A 20,416-nucleotide genomic window follows, 5' to 3' on the forward strand; every position below is an offset into this window, starting at 1 on the left:
GCAGGAGTCCTCCACAACCATGATCGCTGCTTTCAGAGGTTCCCTGCCAGTCGTCTGATGGTGGGGAGCTGGGGAAGCACCACTGCAGGACTGGCAGGCCCCTCCCTCACCACGATAGCCAGCTTCAGAGGCCTTTGGAGGCTTGCACCATCGGAGCACTTCTGGGAGACCTCTGAAAGCGGCGATCGCAGTTGCGGAGGACCCCTGCCAGTCCTCCGATGGAGCAGGGGAAGCCTTCGGAAGTTTACCCAACACCATTGGACTGGCGGGGGTCCTCCACAACCACGATCGCCACTTTCAGAGGTCCCCCACAAGTGCTCCGATGGTGCAAGGGAAGCTTCCGAAGGCCTCCGAAGCCGGTGATCGCAGCGAGGGGGGGGCCGCCAGTCCTCCGATGGTGCTTCCCCAGCTCTCTACCTGGTAAGTGACTTTTTCAGACTTTTTTGGCCCATAAGAACGCATTAATTAAAGTTTCATCATGCGAGTTGCGGTTTCCCATAGGAATGCATTGAAATTTAATTAATGGTTTCCTATGAGCCAAAAAAGTCTGAAAAAGTCACTTACCAAGTAGGGAGCGGGGGAAGCACCATTGGAGGACTGGCGGGGCCCCCTCGCTGCAATCGCTGGCTTTGGAGGCCTTTGGAAGCTTCCGTTGCACCATCGGAGGACTGGCGGGGGTCCTCCTTAAGTGTGATCGCCGCTTTCAGAAGTCGCCCGCCAGTGTTCCGATGGTGCAAGGGAAGCTTTCATCTTGCAATTTTTTCATTGCATGAGGCATTTGTCTCACGAGGCACCACTGTACCGATGAAGGACACCCTGACACTCATCCAGCAGATCTTTCCAGAAGATATCAAGGCCCTTTTCCAACACTGCCTAACAACCAGCTATTTTCGGTGGGATAACGAGTTCTATGAACAGATGGAGTGGCCATGGGGAGCCCCCTCAGCCTGGTTATAGCAAACCTCTACATGGAGCATTTTGAAAAACAGGCCCTGGCTTCGGCACCCTTCGCACCCACAGTCTGGTTCCGAAATGTGGATGACATCTTCGCAATTTGGAACCACGGTGGAGAAAAATTGGAAGAATTCCTAAACCATCTCAACACCATCCACCTAAATATACAATTCACCATGGAAAAAGAAATAGAGGGCCAACTCCCGTTCTTAGATGTCATGGTCTAACGCAAAAGTGACCTATTGGGACACAAGGTCTACACAAAACCCACCCACACAGACCGGTACCTACACAAAAACCCCAACCACCACCCAGAACAAAGAAGAGGCGTAATGAAAACACTGGTAACTGTGGAGCTCAATTTCTCAGCACCAAACTCAACCATCTGAATTGGGCCCTGCAGGCAAATGGCTACTCCAAAAATGAAATCACAAGAGTCATCAAACGAAGAAAGCAACACCGAACTGAAGAAGAAAAACAGCCATCCACAAATAAAGGATTTCTGCCATACATCAAAGGGGTCACGGACCGCGTAGGGAAACTTTTTCAAAAACACAACCTACAAACAGTAGTCAAACCCACCACAAAAATACAACAAATGTCATGGTCAGCAAAGGACAGAAGGGACCCTCTCACCACTGCAGGAGTATACCGGATACCTTGCAGTTGCGGCCAGGTATATATTGGAACCACAAAATGAAGCATCCACAGCAGAATCAAAGAACATAAGAGATGCTGCAAACTAAAATAACTGGAAAAATCGGCAGTAGCTGAACATGGCCTAAAACAAGCTGGACATGAAATTCTATTTCAAAATACTAAAAATCCTGGACAACCCCAGCAATCATTACGTTAGACTGCAGTGGGAAGCCATTGAAATCCACAAACACCAGCAGAGCTTCAACAAAAAAGAAGACAGTTTAATACTCAACAAAGCTTGGCTCCCAGCACTGAAAAATACAGCATGCAAAAGGTCAACAAACTCTACCCAGCCACAAGGACCGGTGATCACTACACACAAAAGACCAGCTAACAACACCCATCTATCACAGCGACAGATAATCACTCCTCTTTAGCACAACAATAAGCCCACAACAAAAACACACTGATCACCATAATCACCCATCTCCTGAAAAGGACGAAGCTGATCCCATAGCTGTAAATACTCAACTCTCCAAACAACTGCACCAGGGCACAGAGTTCTGACTCCTGTCCTCTGAAGATGCCGGCCACAGAGACTGGTGAAACGTTACGAAGAACAACTTTCAGAACACGGCCAAAGAGCCTGAAAAAGCCACAACAACAACTACAACAACAACAAAAACAAAGCAACTATTATTATTATTATTATTATTATTATTATTATTATTATTATTATTATTATTATTATTATTATTATTATTATTATTATTATTATTATTATTATTATTATTATCATTATCATCATCATCATCATCATCATCATCATTATTATTATTATTATCATTATTATTATTGATAAGTGTAATCACATGTTAACCACTTATCTATTTCAATAAAATTCTTTTTTGTCATGTATGTTTATGAAGATCTGTGTAACAAATCTGTATGACTTTGGGGGGCGGTCTCGTGTAGGAGCATGTAAAGCGTGCAAACCTCAGAGTCCATTGGAGTCCAGAGGTTTAGAACCTGCAGGTCTTGAGTCAAGGCTCCTTGGCCGTTGCCATCCTGCAACGCCCGTGTTTTCCAGGCAGGTGAATCGGGCTGAAGAAGTCCCTGGTCTTGCTCGGCTTCTTCAGACGCACCCCAGGGGGTGAGAGAAAGGCCGGGACTCTCCAGATTGTACTGATTTAAACTGATTCCAGAAATGGATTTGATGATTTACATCAACCACCAAATAATGCATCAATACAAGAAAAATAAAACCATATTTTAAAAAGAAATAAATAAACAAAGAAAAATCACAGGGAACTAATCTTCATGAAATGAAGGAGAACAAAAAATGTTTCTTAATCATAGCAAGTCCGTGGCCTAGTTAAACAAAACCCACAACAACCATTAGATCCTGGCTGTGAAAGCCTTCACAAATAAAAAGCATGAAAGCTTGCTAAGTAAAGCTTGCTCAGCCTGATGAGCTGCTAAACAATTTGTCTGTAAAGTTTCCCCTCAATGCTCCTCTGCTACTAATGAACATTATTGAATAATCCTACAATACTAATCACTCTGAAGGTGCCTACACTCACTGGGTGTATATTTACCAGAGCCCAATTAAAGCTTGCTGGAAGTTTATTGAATGAAGATTACTTACGCACTTGGATCTGACTTTGTCCAAGAAGACTGCTTATGATCGGAGTGACACCTCGGATTACGAGAGGGAATAGATTGGGATTTGATTTCCTTCCTTTCTTTTTTTTTAATTTAATGTCAGTATGCAGAGGACAACCCCAGCAAATCATCATGCAATGTCAAGTATTTAGTAGTGTTCTTCAGCTGAAACAGTGAGATAAAATGCTTTAAAAAGTAGTATGAGACAAATCATGTTTTAAAAATTATAAATATACCAACAATACTTATTAACGCTTCATCATTATTGCAACAGTCAATTCAATATTAACAATTTGTCATGTTAGAAAGGGTCTTATGAAATTTATTCAAGTTGTCAATAAATTAGATGGGACGATTATAAAGAAAATACATATGAATTTTACTGTTGATTTTTCACTATATCATTACAATTTTGTACAGTATCACTTAATGTGTCATTCTTAACAAATTCGTGTATACAAAGTTCATAAGTGCAGGAAAAAAAGTCTTGCTTTTAAACTTTACACAAGTAATTTGACTGTAAATTAGCTGGTTTTCCCTTTGAACACAAGCAAGCCAACAGTATTCTAAATGCAAATTTAATAGCTTTAATATGACAGGAGAGATGTACAGTCTTTGCAAGTACATAACTAGTTGTATTTTGACTGAGAAAACACGAGGAAGCTCAAAGACATGATGGGTATGCTAAGCAGGAAGTCTTAACATTTGTAGCGTATGTCCCTTTATTCCAAATTGGCAGTGTCATCCTCCTGCGCTCCAGATTCTGAAACGACATTTAGATTTTTCCAGCCAGACCAAAGCTGCGTATTCTACAGATTTATGTGAATGTCCATTCTAACCCCATGTCGCGGAAACACACACCATTTGCTATCCTGACTGCACCAGTCTGGCAAAGACGTGTGGGGGAAACAGAGAAAGGAAGGATGGCTTCGTAGCAGGAAGATTTCAGGCTGCACCCGACCGGTTGAGTCTTCCGGACCGTTCTTTCCACAAGCTGGGAGTGTGTGAGTGACCCTTCTATCCAGCCGAGAACTTCACTTTACCAGGCCTTGCCCAGGTGCAAATACATCCCTCCCGGCAACCAGTGACTACACTGTCTTCAAGAAAAATTAACAGTGTCTTTCATGCGCTATCTTTTCACTGATAAGAGGCTCTAACAAAGGAACATCTTCCATTCTGGGACACAAAGGCGTTCCCAATGTTTTAGCTGGGTCTCGCTTTCGTAACTCGGTTCAGTTCGTCACTGCTCTTACCAGATCTGTGTCCCATACTATGGTTTTGCTTGTGATCCTTGTGTCTTTCCTTTTGATCATGTAGTGATGATGTTGCAAATTTACTAACCCCAGAGGCCATGGCACCCTCCCCGACACTGCTTTTACTGCCAGAATTGGAGACTGCAGAATGGTGGACGGCTTTTGGACCAGGGAAGAGGAGGGGGCACGGAGTCCCCAGGCGTTGTGATGCTGTTTCCATTCCTTCCTGGATTAGTTCCGCCACTTCCTGCAGGAGGACTTGTTGCATCCATGACATTTGTGTGTGTCCTTGCTCTTGAAAGGGGCTGATGCGGGAAGAGAATGTATCTTCTCTCAGGTCCCATAAACACAGCTGTGTGTCCTGAGCTACTGAACCAAACCTATATGTTACACTTACTGGGCGATGTCACGGTTTACCTAACCCTAAACCATGACAGGCGACTGTCGGTAGAGTTCCTTTTTGATAACCTCGATTGTGTGCTATTTGCGCAATCCCTTCCAAAATGAAGGTGGTCTTGGAAATCCTCATTGCTGCCACTAAATTCCATGGGATCACTTTCTTCTAGTGGATCAAAGGCCACGACACTGACCCATGATTTGTGCTCCATGACCTCTAGCGATTACTCGACAGTCCAGAAATGACCAGGCTGTCACCAAGTCGCCTTCTCCACCTGTTACAATGCATTTTCCATCTGGGCTCCAATAGGCAGTTTTTCATTGTACTGTGCAATTCCACCGAATCAAAGTTAAATACACGAAGAAAACCATCCTGGCTCACACTTGCCAAGAATTTCCCATCTAGGGAAAAAGCAAATTCATTCAGAGCACCCTCACCTACTGTCCATTTAAGCAAAGGATTTCGTGTAGACTGGCTCTTGCATGTGCGGACTGCAAAGCTTTCTCCTTGTTTAAGAAGCTGAGAGTGTGGGGCTGTGGGGCCGCAGTTGTGTTCCACATGATGTAAGTACGTACTGCCCCTGTCCCCAGCCTCAGCACCGTCCTTTTTACGGGCACCGCTGGGCCTTACGCCAAGCGCCTTGCCCACATGGACGATCCGGGCTCCAGTGCTCAGCATGGCGCCCACGATGAATGTCCTGGCCACCACACCTCAAGCTGTGGGCGATGGCCAGCTGGCCTTGCGCAGCCCGGCTCTGGGGACACTTTCCTCGGGACTCCCACAGACCGGCCTCCTGCACCCGCTGGCTGTGCATTCTGGCGTCCGTGCTGAGCATCCCCCCCCCCCGGCCAGCCATCCGTGTCAAGAGAGCCTCCGCCTTCGTGGGAAACGTGCCTGTCAAAAAGAGGAAGCTGGGTTGGACCCAGGAAGGAGAGTCAGCCCTTGCCCGTATCGCCCAGGGTGACTCTGGATGATCCCCTGACTAATAAACTGCGTTTCTGGCACCCTTGGGGGAATCTCTTGGGTCTGGAATTTTTTTCTTTTTTTTTTTTTTACTGGCAGTGATCTTGCTGGTACTTTGCACGTCTTGGGGATCCAGGCCTGATGCTTTGGAGCTTCCCCTCTTGTGTTGATATTCCCTAAAGGTCTAATTCATGGGATGGAAACCGATTTTATCCACAGAATGACAAAAGGAGCCTTGTAAGGCACAGGTCAATGGAGAAAATATAAGAGCCCAAAGTATCCCCGAGTACGGTATATTATTATTATTATTATTATTATTATTATTATTATTATTATTATTATTATTATTATTATTATTATTATTATTATTATTATTATTATTATTATTATTATTATTATTATTATTATTATTATTATAATTAATTAATTAACTAACTAACTAATTTATTTATTTATTTATTTATTTATTTATTTATTTATTTATTTATTTATTTATTTATTTATTTATTTAATTTATACCCCGCCTATCTGGTCCACCGGACCACTCTAGGCGGCTATAGATGGAAGACACGCCTGGTCAGAGATGGTCCCGTGCTGGCCACGGTGGTCAAGCTGGCGGAGGCAGTCTATGAGCATTAGTTGAAAAAGTAATGTTTCCAACGTTTCGTGCAGGTAACCGGGAAGGAGGAGGGGAATCAGGGACGCGTGTCCTTGCCCAGAGAGCCCCCCCCCGTCCAAAGGGGTGCCAGAAACGCAGTTTATTAGTCAGAGCGGGGGAGGGGGTGCCTAAGGCCAGCTGGCCACCGCCCACAGCTTGAGGGGTCGTGGGCACCCTGCTCAGCACCGGAGCCCGGATCGTGCACGTGGGAATGGCGCTGAGGCTGCGGGCAGGGGCAGAGGTCTCGTCGCTCCGGGCCCGCATCTAACACAACTGCGCATGCCCACCCAGCACACGGCGGGGGGGGGCTTTCTCCCTTGCGCAGGCGCAGCTCCGCATTCTGAAGCCGGCTGGCTCTTTCCTTCCGCCTCCCACTAGGGGGAGGAGCAAAAAAAGGTGGGGGGAGCCCTCCGCGCAGACGCAGACGGGTCCTGGCGTCTCGGGAGCGGCGCCAGCCTAGAAGGGAGCGAGGGGAGGATTTTAACGCAGGCGCGGTGGCCAAGTGGTAAGGCGTCGGTCTCGTAAACCGAAGATCACGGGTTCGAACCCCGTCCGTGCCTCCACTTCGCCGCCCGGTAAGAGCGGGAGGCCTAGGAAGGGCTCATTTTTAGGGCAGGTCAGCGCCTGGAGGAGACCTGGCCGAACTCTTGGGGGTTCCCACGTGCTGGAGCGAACACGGGAAGAGAGCCTTTAAGCATGTGTGTTTGTGTGAAGCCTGGTGCATTTACCCTTGACACCCCCCCCAACCAAGCGGGGGCCGTTTACACTGTGAGCGGCCATTCTCTGCTCCCTCGCCCTCCTCCTGTTTTGGCCCCACCGCGCAGCCTCCCCCAGCAGCATGGGGGTTGTAGTCGCCCCAAAGGAACCGCTTGGGTCTTCCACCACCGAGGCGTCCCCTTGGGGCCCGGTCGGTTGCCAACTTCTTTCTCCCCCCTGCTCCTGCGCCTTCTTGCACAGCAACCCTCCTTGCATTGCGCCCCCCCATCACTTGCCTTCCCCCCCCCATTTTCCCTCGCATTAACCCCCCCCCCCCGCAGCCGCCTGGTGTCGCTCCTGCGGGGGGGGCCAGAGGGAAGGGGAGCAGCCCGGATTCCCACGCCAGAACCGCCGCGGGGGGGGGGACGACTCCGAATCAAAGAGGGCTCGTAATTGCGCCTCCAGCAACACCGGGCGCACGAACCCCCCTCCTTGGGTGGCCACCTTCTCCTCTCGTAGGGCTCCTGTGCCCCTCCCGGTCATCTGCTGCGGACCAGGCAGACATCCAACCGGTGGGGCTTTTTTAAAAAAAATGTATTATTGCCAAACCACAGGGGGCAGCACGTGCTGGTGAATTTGAGGCGGTAGCCCCCCCCCTCCCCGTATACTGTATATATTTATGACCTGGAAACCAGAATCACACACACACACACACACACACACACTCGCCTTTCCCTTTGCTTTCTGTTCCCGGGGGGGGGGGTGGGCTGCGTCTGACCCTGCCTGCTAATTACTTACTTAATTAATTGCTGCTAATTAACCCAGGGAAGGCAGGCCTTGACCCAAGGTCGGTTCACACGAACCCCTCCTCCCCCCCCCCCGGGGAGGCGCGAGCAAGAGAGGGGCTTGAAACGCCCGGTTTTGGAGGCTCAGGAACGGCCCCGATTCGGAGCAAGCAAGCGCCCAAGTCAATGCAGGAGGGGCGCCCGCTGGGATGTGTGTGTGTGTGTGTGTATGGGGGGGGGGGGAGAGAGATACAGAGCTTTTCTTTCCGGCCGCTTCCCGTTCTCTCTCCCCCCCCCCACACACACACACCCCTCCACCGCCACCGTTTTACCCAGGCAGCAGCGTCTGGGGGGCGGCGCTCCGGCGGCGGGGAGAAAGGCGGCCGCGGGCTGTTCAGAAGCAGTCCAACTTCCGAAGGGGAAGGAGCAGAAGAAGTGCGGGGAGGGGAGGAGGAGGAGGCGGCCAGGCGCCGCTGTCCAGATGTGGCGGGGGGGGGGGTTGGCAAGGGGGGGGAAGCACCCCTTCCTTGCGCTTGGCTCGCCCCCTCCCCCTAGAAGCGGGGCCCGGGAGGCGAGTGGTGGCCACGCGCGCGCACACACACACACACGCACACACGCACACCGGCCCGTCCAGCCCCCGCTTCTCCGCGCTCGGGCCGGCCCTCCCCGCACAGCCACACCCCCCTGGCAAGGAGGAGGAGGAGGCGGAGGAGGGGGCGGCGGGGGGGGGGGAAAGCTGCCCCGAGGGGCCAGCCAGCAAGCGGGGAGCCCCTCTCCCTGGGGGGGGGGGACTCTGGACGCCGCCCCGCCGCCCGCCAGCCGGGTCCTCCGCCTGAGCCACGCTGCGAGGGGGGGGGGGGAGAGAAAGGCGACCAAACAGCAACAGCCCCCTCCCTTTTGCCCTTCCCTCTCTTCCCCCCCTTGACTCGGGACCCCCCCCATCCGCACACGTGGCTAGGCACCCAGGTAAGTTTCCGCCGGGCGCACCCCCTCTTCCCCGGCGCAAGTTACTCAGGGAAGGAGGGGTTCCCCTTTCGGAGGGGGGGCGCGAGTGGGAGGGGCGGGGGTCCCGGTCCCCGGAGAGGGGGTGGGAGAGGGAGAGAGAGAGGAGGGAGGGGTGTTGAGGGGGGATCCTTGCAGGGAAGGAGGGGAGGCCCCCCCGCCCCTCCCAGTCGCTGCCCCCCCCCCCGTGCCATCAGTCCTGGGGGGCTTGCCCTGTCTCTCTCCCCCTCCCCCCCACTCTTGAGGGAGGACAGGCAAGGAGAGCGCCCCCCCTCCCCAGAAGCAGCGGCGGGCTGCGTCTTCCTGCCTTTTTTGGGTTGCAAGGGGGGGGTCAGCACCCAAACGGGCCCCCTGCCGGGCTCCTTTCCTCCGCTTCAGGGCTGGCCTTCCTCCACGTGGCTGCACCCAGGGACACGGGGATGCACGTTCACACACCCTCGCCTGCCTCCCTTGCACGCGGAGACACTCAGCGCCTGCTTCCCCCCCACCCACTTGAGGGCTTGCTGGGGTGTTTTTTCCATGGTGAGAAGCGAACGGGGGGGGGGGGGGAACCTTGCCAGGGCCGGGGGGGGGGGGAGGAGGGGGATGTGAACCCCCGTGTCTTGACTCCAGTTCTGGGGAACCCCAAGCTCTTGATGCTTTCCCACATGCCACCATGGGAGTTTGACAAGAAGCGGACCAAGGGAGTAACTCTGGCTTGTGGTTTATTATCCCCGCCACCATTCGTTTTTTCAGGGGTAGACTGCTTCTCAGTATGGAGGTTCCCTTGATTCATCATGAGTAGTCATAGACTTCTCCTCTGCTTCCTCTCTCACAGATTCGCCTCCCCCACTCCCTACAACCTCTCAGCCTCTGTGTCTAGTGGAAGGGAGTTCCAGACGTTCCCTTGAAGGGTGGGTACGGAGGGGGTTTCTCTTCCCTCCCTCACCGATCCCCTTCCTCCGTGCAGGCGAAGGCTCAAGGCAGGGCCTTCTGGATCGCAGCCCCTCGGTGGGAGGGAAACACCCCCCCTTTCTCCCACCCAAGGAGGTCCCGCCAACTCCCCCATCTTTGCTGAGCTTCATCTGCCTTTAAACAGTGTTTTTATTCTCTTCTATTTGCTTGGAGGTCTCTAGTGGGGGGGGGGGACAAGGATAAATAATTTACAAAAATAAGTTAATTGGCAGGCGCGCACGACCTTCATGAGGATCTGCTGAGGCTAAGCAGTCATAAAACGGGCAGTCATTCCCGTTCTCCTGGCTAGCAGATTTTTTTAAATTAGTATTTTTTCCCTGTATTTTTTTAAGGGTCATTTTTCTTTAGGCCAGATATTTTGTTTTGATGTTACAGTTTTCCAGAGCGCCCCTATAATAACAGTCACGGCAACATTGTGCCAAGGTAAGAACAGCTCAGATCTCACTTTCCACTTGCAAAGGAGTTAAAAAGGAGTTATGAAGAGCCTCCAGGTTTAGTGGCAGTATATCTGTAAGTGGAGAATGGAAGTGCTGCAGGAGGCCAAAATGCTGGGTGAGATTGCTCTGATTTGGTGGTGGTGGTGGTGGGGAGAGCACATCCAAGGAATGGTCAGCCGAGGGACTGGAGCGCTCGCCCCCGGGCCCCACAGTAAGAGGGATGGTCTGCTGGAAGGTACGAGGTGTGCCTTTACCTGACCCTTAGGCCTGTGGGGGGGGGGGGGAGCAAGTCCATGGTCCAGGCCAGTGAGTGACACCTCTTGGTCGAGGCTACTGGGCGTTTCTCGTGGTCTGGTGATCCCACGGGAATCACGTGCCGGGCCAAAGTTCTCGCCAGAGGAGGGCTGTCGCCAGAAGCATCTCCTCCCTCCCTCCCTCCCTTTACTTCCTTCCTTCCTTTTCCTTCCTTCCTTCTTTCCTTCCCTCCTTCACCTTCTTCCTTCCTTCCTTCCTTCCTTCCTTCCTTCCTTCCTCCCTCCTTCCTTCCTTCCTTCCTTCCTTCCTTCCTTCCTTTTCCTTCCTTCCTTCCTTCCTTCCTTCCTTCCTTCACCTTCTTCCTTCCTTCCTTCCTTTTCCTTCCTTCCTTCCTTCCTTCCTTCCTTCCTTCCTTCACCTTCTTCCTTCCTTCCTTCCTTCCTTCCTTCCTTCCTTCCTTCCTTCCTTCCTTCCTTCCTTCCTTCCTTCCTTCCTTCCTTCCTTCCTTCCTTCCTTCCTCCCTCCCTCCTTCCTTCCTTCCTTTTCCTTCCTTCCTTCCTTTTCCTTCCTTCCTTCCTTCATTCCTTCCTCCCTCCCTCCTTCCTTCCTCCCTCCCTCCCTCCCTCCTTCCTTCCTTCCTTCCTTCCTTCCTTCACCTTCTTCCTTCCTTCCTTCCTTCCTTCCTTCCTTCCTTCCTTCCTTCCTTCCTTCCTTCCTTCCTTCCTTCCTTCCTTCCTTCCTTCCTTCCTCCCTCCCTCCCTCCCTCCCTCCCTTCCTTCCTTCCTTCCTTCCTTCCTTCACTTCCTTCCATTTCCTTTCTTTTTCTTCTTCCTTCTTTATTTCCTTCCCTCCTTCACCTTCTTCCTTCCTTCCTTTTCTCTTCTTTTCTTTTCCTTCCTTCCTTCCTTCCTTCCTTCCTTCCTCCCTCCCTTCCTCCCTCCCTCCCTCCCTCCCTCCTTCCTTCCTTCCTTCCTTCCTTCCTTCCTCCCTCCCTTCCTTCCTTCCTTCCTTCCTTCCTTCCTTCCTTCCTTCCTTCCTTCCTTCCTTCCTTCCTTCACTTCCTTCCATTTCCTTTCTTTTTCTTCTTCCTTCTTTATTTCCTTTCCTCCTTCACCTTCTTCCTTCCTTCCTTTTCTCTTCTTTTCTTTTCCTTCCTTCCTTCCTTCCTCCCTCCCTTCCTCCCTCCCTCCCTCCCTGCCTCCCTCCTTCCTTCCTTCCTTCCTTCCTTCCTTCCTTCCTTCCTTCCTTCCCTCCCTTCCTCCCTCCCTCCCTCCCTCCCTCCCTCCCTCCTTCCTTCCTTCCTTCCTTCCTTCCTTCCTTCCTTCCTTCCTTCCTTCCTCCCTCCCTCCCTCCCTCCCTCCCTCCCTCCCTCCCTCCCTCCCTCCTTCCTTCCTTCCTTCCTTCCTTCCTTCCTTCCTTCCTTCCTTCCTTCCTTCCTTCCTTCACCTTCTTCCTTCCTTCCTTCCTTCCTTCCTTCCTTCCTTTTCCTTCCTTCCTTCCTTCCTTTTCCTTCCTTCCTTCCTTCCTTCCTTCCTTCCTTCCTTCCTCCCTCCCTCCCTCCCTTCCTTCCTTCCTTCCTTCCTTCCTTCCTTCACTTCCTTCCATTTCCTTTCTTTTTCTTCTTCCTTCTTTATTTCCTTCCCTCCTTCACCTTCTTCCTTCCTTCCTTTTCTCTTCTTTTCTTTTCCTTCCTTCCTTCCTTCCTTCCTTCCTTCCTTCCTTCCTTCCTTCCTTCCTCCCTCCCTTCCTCCCTCCCTCCCTCCCTCCCTCCCTCCTTCCTTCCTTCCTTCCTTCCTCCCTCCCTTCCTTCCTTCCTTCCTTCCTTCACTTCCTTCCATTTCCTTTCTTTTTCTTCTTCCTTCTTTATTTCCTTCCCTCCTTCACCTTCTTCCTTCCTTCCTTTTCTCTTCTTTTCTTTTCCTTCCTTCCTTCCTTCCTTCCTCCCTCCCTTCCTCCCTCCCTCCCTCCCTCCCTCCCTCCCTCCTTCCTTCCTTCCTTCCTTCCTTCCTTCCCTCCCTTCCTCCCTCCCTCCCTCCCTCCCTCCCTCCCTCCTTCCTTCCTTCCTTCCTTCCTTCCTTCCTTCCTTCCTTCCTTCCTTCCTTCCTTCCTTCCTTCCTCCCTCCCTCCCTCCCTCCCTCCCTCCCTCCCTCCCTCCTTCCTTCCTTCCTTCCTTCCTTCCTTCCTTCCTTCCTTCCTTCCTTCCTTCCTTCCTTCCCAGTAAACCCCACCCTGGCTGATAAGGAGCCCCAGTGATGCTCTCTGGTCAGGCACTCAATCAGGTGGCGATTCTGCAGCACCTGCTCTTTGTGTGCGAATCAGGATGGGGTGCGGAGGGACAGTGGGACCGATCCAGCACCCTTTGGCCCCTTGAGGCTCACAAGGTTGATCTGGCAGCAGCCTTTGCCGAGGGTCACCCTGCTTCTTCTGGTCCTTAAGCCAAGTAAAACCTCTCTGGTTCTACTCTCTGTATGTGTGTGTGTGTGTGTGTGGTTAGGGTTAGGGTTGCCACCCGCTTCCTTCTGAAAGGCTCCTCTTCTCCAGTCTGGGAGGGGGGGGACACAGTGCAACCTGGTTCTCTCCAGGCAGGGAAGAGGGACGCCCCTGCAATTAGGTCACAAATGACAGGTTTAAAATATCACGGTCCGTTCTTTTTTCCCCCCGAATGTTTATCCAGAATGCTCAACCGGTGTTATCTGATGCAGAAAGAACAGCGAGGGAGGGGCTCCAACAATTTGGAGGGGGGTGGTGGAAAAGGGAGTGTTTGTGTGCACACAGAAATGTCTGCCCCCAGCCCAAAGAACCGCTAGCCCGAAAGAGGTGCACAGTATCCGGTTTGGAAGAGCCGCTGCGTTTGGGAGGCCGTGAGCCCAGAGTCGGGGTTTTGGGGGGCAAGATGCGCTTGTGTTGTGCCCAACTGGCCCACAAAGTCCCTCTTCTGGGGCTCACCTTTGTCTGCAACGGGAAAAGGGGGGGCGAGTCTGTTTTGTCCTGGCTGATCCGGCGGAGGTGTGCGCTTTCTGTTTTGATGGAGTGGCCACAAAGATCGTCTGCATCGTAGGCATTGAGCACCACGTCTTAAACCAAACAGGCTCTCGCCCGATGGGCGTCCTTGCCTTTCTTCCTTTTTTTTGGCACCAAGGCAATACACGTAAGGAAAGGGAGCCAGTCATTTGGGAAATTCACTTTTGTTTACAAACACACCCAACGCCTGTGAAGGGGTCCAGTTAACACCTATAAAACATAGCTTAGCCTCACCGTAGCCATTTTGGCTTTCTGTCCCTTGCTTTGCTATATGAATGTTTTGCTTAGCCAGGCAAGAATGAGCAAGGGAGGAGGGGGCTGTCGGTCAGAGTTTCTTCCCGTTTACAATTAAGGTATTTCTAAATGAGAAGTTTGACCTTGGAGAAGTCTTGAGGGTCTGGGGGGGGGGGGGCTGGGAAGAAACGAATTCTACCCTGTTGCCCGGGCACCTGCAGTCCCTCTTTCCCCCCCTCCTTCTCCCCACCCCTCGGCCTCCCTCTTTTCACGTTGAACTTATACAAATGTATGCTTTGGTCTGTGGGGCGCCTCCTCCCTCTCGTGCTTTTCCTGCGAGTGGCATCTGCCTTATTTTGCTTGCTTTCCGCTGAAAATAAACAAATACATATATTGGATCTCTCTGTCTCTGGCTGGTTGATTAAGGTGTTAAGAGACGGGCAAAAATCCGGGAATGAGTCCTGGATCCTTTATTGACTGGTCTTGGTACCCTTTACACCTGTGTACAGGCCTCCCTGGGGGAGGGAGGGGACACACAAACCCTGGGAAATCCTGCACCTCCCACATCTAGGAAACGAGATCTGAGAATAATAGAGCAAAAGAAGGGGAAGTGAAAATACTGACTGCTGGATTTTACCCTTTAATCTAATTAATAGTTGTTCATTACAATACCCGGGGGGGGGGTGCGCGTTGTGTTCCTCCCACTTGCTCACACCAGTCTGTTCTTTACGAGCCTGGCCGGCCGGCCTCTCCACTCTTGGATGCACTGAAATCTCATCCCAGGTAGAGTTGCCAGATGTCAGGCAAAAGGAGGACCTGTCCTCCTTTTTAGCCTAATGTCCTCCGTCAGGCAGGCAAAGATAAAATGTCAGGCTTTTGTATATTTTATGTTATCATTTTGGATGGGAGGGGGAGAGGTGGAAGGACCCCCTTCGCCCTGGCTGTCCCCTCCCCCACCTGCCCGCCCACCCCCAGTATTTTGAAAAAAAGCCTCCATTGAATTTATTTTTAATTTTTAACATGACTGTTTCTTGGTCGGTTCACTAAGAGACATTTATTGGCAGCTATTGTAATAAAATTGTATTGACTGTGGGTTTAATCTGGAACGATTCAAAGGAAACATTCAGTAGGTCCTCCCTTGTGCCTTTCTATGTCCTCCTTTTGGTGCCCATGTATCTGGCAACCCTAATCCCAGGCCAGTTCTGCCCTTCAGGGCCACGTTGGCTTCTCCCGGCCATTCAGCCTCCATTTCATATTTCAGTCCTTCTCAAGAAAAAGCTTGCTTTGGCTAATGAGAGAGCTGCCTTTTCGCTTGCAAAGCAAATGAGGCCTGCGATCGGGAAAGGGGATCTCGTCACGAAATCCCATCGGCGTGAAATGTATCCTCATGGCACGGGGCGCTTGAGGTGCTTCGGAGGCCCTGACAAAGCCCTGCGCCCTCACCACGCGGGATTGGGGCCACGTCTTTTCCAGAACCCTAAATTTCTCTGCTCTTTTCCTAAGGATGTGGGGCTGTGGGGGCAGTCCAGCGGGGAAGCGTGGCTTCCCACCTTCTCTGGCGCAGAGGGTGGCGAAGGAGAGGATCCGGGCGCCAGCTCGACCTTTGGAAGAAGAAGAGGGAAGCCGGCCTGGCCCCTCTCTCCTTCCCCCTCCCTCCGTGTCTATTTCTGCTTCTGCTTACGATAAGAGTTCCCTTCCACGGTTTATCGCATGTTCCCTGTCCCCTCATGGACAGAACCCACGGGCTGGCTGGGGATTATGGGAGCTGTGGTATGTCCCATCTGGAGAGCACCAGGTTTCAAGGGAGCTATTCTAGATATTTTGGCTGGTGTGCCGAGGGTCGTTGTACATCCCTGGAGTTTACTCTCCATGGACTCCACAGGGAATACTGCCATCTGCAAGGGTTATTCTCTTTAAAACCTCTGCTCTGTATTTTGGGGTCAAAAGATACATCACAGCTAGATGATGAAAGAGGCTGAAGGAGACCTAAGCCTTTTGCGCCTCTTTGTTTTGTGATTGGTCATCAGGAGGTAAACACAGGCTTCATTTGCAAATATGCTTGTTCAACCTTCATGGTCTCCAAGGAAACCAATGGCCAAACAAAGCAAGCTGACTTTGCAAACTACAGGAGGTGTGGAAACCTGGTTTGTCTTTCAACAGGTAAGGAATTCCCTCTTCTAAAACGACAAGCTACCTGTCGTGTGTAAAATTGCAAATGGAAGGAGGGCAGTGTTTACTGAGCAGGTCTCAGGCCCCGAGAGCAATCGTGGCTGATTTCAGACTGGCTAGTGGTCCTGCGGTATGGCACAGCTGCAGGGCCTCCCCAGTGACTCGTGGTGAAAATCCAGAATTTAGAACCATGAGAGACCCTTTTCTTCGGCATAAACAGGTGTGCTGTTTGCACTCTGGGGTGGGGCGGAGTGGGGGAGACCCAGCTTCCCCTCCTGACACCTAGTGTGTATCCTTTGGTGGAGGTGGGTCTTCTCTGCTGTGCCCCCCCCCCACTGTGGGCTATGATCCCCCCCCCCCGTGGGATCAGGCTGGCTCCCAAGGCTTCATGATCTTGCTGCCAGCGAGAGACTGATGTGTTTGCCCAGCGGGTTCCCCCCCCCCCCCCGATTGTTTAATGCTTCCCCCAGTTACCCCTGGGTTTTTGCTTTGTTTTCTTTCCATGGTGTTTCTTCCGTGGTCTTTAGTGCTTTGAAGCATTTCGTTGTTTTGCACCTGGCTTTGTTTTAAACCACTAAGAAATTGCTTAACTGGAAAGTGGCACTTGAAAGGGATCCATAAGTATCTAAATAAAATTAAGCGGCTCAAATCTCCGACGGGGCGCCATGGTAAGATTTCCATCCTGGATGCTCCAGCCTTTTCCCCCTCGCACGCATCTCGTCACTCTTCACCGCAGGGAAAATGAGGGACTTTTGGGGGCAAATGCGTCTTTCTGAAATTACCGTAATGCCCCTAAAAATCCTTGTTGCTCTTGCGGGATTCTCCTGGCTGGCTGGACCAAGCGGGCCTAAAAAGGCTCTGGAAGGATGGAGGTGAGGGTGCCCAGCACAGCTTTCCACCTTAAACCTCCCAAAGTCTCATCCAACAGATTCGCCTTCTAGGGTTTTGTTTCTACTTGTTAGTTCTGCCCTCCTGTCATGTCTCCTCCAAGTTAGGGCGATCCCATGCGTTGGGATTCTCAGCCCTGTCCGGCATCTGCTGAATCGGGAAGGTAAATGGCAACGTGTGTTAGTCAACGGGTTCCATGAGCTATAATTTCACACACCCCCTCCCAAATAAACACAAACCCTTAGTGAGCCTCCTGGAATGAGTGTATTTTGGGGTGGGGCTGGGGAGCGCATTTCAGCAACCATCCGGTCTAAAAACATGTGCTGGTGCTGGTTCCATACTAGGACGTTGCATCCAAGTACCGTAATTGGGCAACCCAAGGAGCGAATCGCCTTCAGAACGCCCCGTCCGTCCGTAGCAGCCCTGCTCAGGTTTTGCAAACCCCAGGGTGCTTCTTGAGTAAGCCGTCTCAAGGCTGGCTGCGCGTGCCCAAAGGCGCTTTGGTAAGCACCCCGGTGAGCTCTCGAGGAGGGTTTTGACCACTTGGCACAGTTTCCGTCTTACAAAGAGAAAGGGAATTAAAAGCAAGCCCAAGGGCCGTTGGCTGGGGTTCCCAGTCCTGATATGGGGCCCCTGTCCTGTTTGGCTCTGACTGTGGCCGGCAGATAAATATTTTGGCGCACAAAGTAAACAGCGTAGCCCCCGCAGGGAGGACCTTGATAAGGGACGCTGCCCCGTCTGCTGCCAGGGGCTGGTTGTGATGCTGGAGTTGAAAATAAAACACATGCCAAGAACCTGTGTGTTCCTATTCTAAGGGGGTTGTGCCGACATCCAGGCTCTGGACAGGCACATGGGTCTCTAGAGTGAGAACACTTTGTCACCTGCTAGTTGCAAAGCTGCTCCCTTTTTTTGGTCCGCTGTTGCCTCAACCACGCAGTGACTGGCCCAAGGCCTCTCCCTCCCTGCCGGGACGTTTCCTTTCAAGGGATCAGGAAAGCAACGGGTTTGCCGGCATCGGTCGTGGGTTGCTGCTTCAATGGAGGTAGAAACGTGGCCCGCGAGGTTACGGGATGGATGACTCAGAATCAGAAGCTGCATCTCGTGGCGGGAGACGGGCTCCTGGCAACCCTAGGCCGGCACCGTGTTTTTATCTTGTCTTCTTTTGCAGACTCCAAGGTGTGGCCCGAGATATGGAAGGCGTTGCCGAGTCGGATCGTATTGTCCTTGGCTGGAGTCAGCTACTTTTTCCCCCAAGGAGCTCTTAAGTTGTCATCTGCAAGTGGGGGAGCAAATCCATCTCCTGCTAAAGATTTTGTTGTGAAATATTGTGACTCGCTCTGTTATAGGTGGAGCCGTCTTCTGCGCTTCTGCAAACTCATTGTGCAATTATTATTCCTTACGAGGGGAAAAATCTCTGCCTCAAAATAAACGGAAGTACACCCTCCCCCCGAAAAATGTTAGGTGTTTGTGGGGGAACCTCTAGAGGGATTACGGGTCGGATACAGAGGGATGGAACTGGATGTGCCTGCTGGGTTCCTTTTTTGGGTCGGGGGGGGGGGAATGACACCTCTCAGAATGTGCCAACTATCCCTCACTGTGTTGGCCAGCCTGCTCTGGGAATTGTAGTTTTCCAGGCTCTGAGGTGAGGCGAGGCTTACATGAACTGCAACAGGGCCTTTTCTGTGACTGCACCCCAAATTCAGAACGTCCTTTCTCGGGGAGACTCGGACGGTGCCCCTTGGGATGCTGGTCTAAGAGGAAACAACACAAGACATTTTTTCTTCATCGAGGACTTTTTAAGTGATTTGTGGGATGGGGAGGATTTTTTTAATGTGTGTGTGTTCCTTAATAGTTTGTAAAAATTGCATTCTTTAATATTATGTCCCTTTTTATTTGGTTGATGTCCTTTTTGCCCTATTTTTTTACAGCTTAGTACTGTAAGCCGCCTAGAGTAGTCTTAATTGATTAGATAGGCAGGATATAAATAAAATAAATAAAATAAAATAATAAATAAAATAATTTTTAAATTTTGTTTTGGATTTATGGAAACCACTCAGCATGGCTTTAAAGTGGGGGAAAGGAAACTATTAAATTTAACATTTTGAATTTGCTTGGTCTGTTTTTGGGAAGGGAAGGGAATTGGAGGGGAAGGAAGGAAGGTGACAGTTCATGTAAGGTGACAGTTTTTTTGTTTTTGCTTTTTCTGGAGAATGTTGGTAAACATTGCTTTAGTGCAGATATATTTTGTAATGGAAAACAGTGCCAGTGATGTTAAGGAGGGCATCAGAACGTCGAGGACCGATGGATGTGGCCGAGAGGAGGCCGTTCCCGGCAGGCCGCGATGAAAGCGGTTAAGGGGACGTGCTGTCAGTGGGGAGGCTTTCCTGGTTAGAGAAAAGGCAGGATTTCTCCCCCTTGAAGGAGCGTGGAAGCTGGGAGCTTTCCTTCCCCACGATGTCACGAGGGCCTGCCACTTTCAGTGGTTTTCAACAGGGAAGGAAGGAGCTGCCGAAGAAAGGGTTGATCGTTCTGTGGCTGTGGCAGGACGGCTACCATTCTTGAGCAAAAGCCACCGTCCCAACTGGAAGACCCCCACCCCACCCGAAGGTGTGTCGCCTGGTTTGGGAACCTCCGTACGGCCAGAGAGGGGATAGTTCCAGGGGAGACCTGCCCCACCCCCGGGAACGCCAAGGCCCTCCAGGAGGGGCGGGGGGGGAATCGGCAATATGGGGAGGGGGTTTATCCCCTCACTTATGGGTTGCAGCTTTTGGAGAGTGCCGCTCCGTGGCCTGCCTCAGGGCCCGTGGGTCCAAAACTGGATTTTTTTGGGACACCCCACCCGTTTTGCAGGGCAAGAAAGCAAACGGCAGAGGATTCGGGGCCTTGAGATGCCTTTTCTGGAGCAAAGCAGCTTTGTGGGCCCCGCGCTTTTTCTTCAGAGGGAGCCTTCCAGCGGGCCCAAATCTTGGACTCTCTTTCTTCGAGACTCTCCTCTGGAGCCAGGCCATGAGAACGGGTGGGGGTTAATTTTTCACCTCCTGTTTACCTACCTGAAAGCTGCAGGACAGCAGGAGTGAGATTCTTGATCAGATCCTTTTTAATCATTAACTGAATCGGGCCCTTGTTGCATAACGAGGGGGCGAATGTTTTGGAAGGGGCCACATTCCCTCAAAAGGGGAAGCCGTCCATCATTATGTATCTCTTCGCTTTTCCCAATTTATCACATGCCTCCCGCCTAATAATGCCCTTGGAGCTGTTTTCAATAATGTTTTATCTCTAGCACCACCAATATTACAATAAAAACAAGCGAAGCAGCTGAAGCAGCCAAAGGTGTTTGAATGTTAGGATATTAAGCCCGTGAGGTTTTCATCTAGTGACGCATGGGTCAGCAGGATGAGTCCCGGCCATACAGGAAACCAGCTGTCTCAACGGGCTTAAACTCCGTG

At 51.4% G+C, this 20,416-nt stretch overlaps 1 long non-coding RNA gene, 1 other non-coding gene and 1 pseudogene across 3 annotated transcripts; 2 read left to right on the forward strand and 1 right to left on the reverse strand.

Annotated features, from left to right (window-relative positions):
* Positions 1–3,335: 3,335 nt before the first annotated feature.
* LOC110089117 (WD repeat-containing protein 20-like) lies at positions 3,336–6,292 on the reverse strand (annotated as a pseudogene). The gene is made up of 2 exons (XR_013539102.1): positions 4,953–6,292; positions 3,336–4,915 (listed from the first exon to the last, which is right to left on the reverse strand). The product of XR_013539102.1 is annotated as a WD repeat-containing protein 20-like (transcript).
* A 725-nt stretch (positions 6,293–7,017) lies between these two features.
* On the forward strand, positions 7,018–7,089 carry TRNAT-CGU (transfer RNA threonine (anticodon CGU)). Its single transcript has one exon. It is a non-coding gene; the product is annotated as a tRNA-Thr (tRNA).
* A 568-nt stretch (positions 7,090–7,657) lies between these two features.
* LOC140702508 (uncharacterized) lies at positions 7,658–18,414 on the forward strand. Its single transcript, XR_012081696.2, has 2 exons — positions 7,658–8,976; positions 18,139–18,414. It is a non-coding gene; the product is annotated as an uncharacterized LOC140702508 (long non-coding RNA).
* Positions 18,415–20,416: the final 2,002 nt, after the last annotated feature.

The sequence above is a fragment of the Pogona vitticeps genome, chromosome 13 (genome assembly GCF_051106095.1).
Source record: "Pogona vitticeps strain Pit_001003342236 chromosome 13, PviZW2.1, whole genome shotgun sequence".
Lineage (NCBI taxonomy): Eukaryota > Metazoa > Chordata > Lepidosauria > Squamata > Agamidae > Pogona > Pogona vitticeps.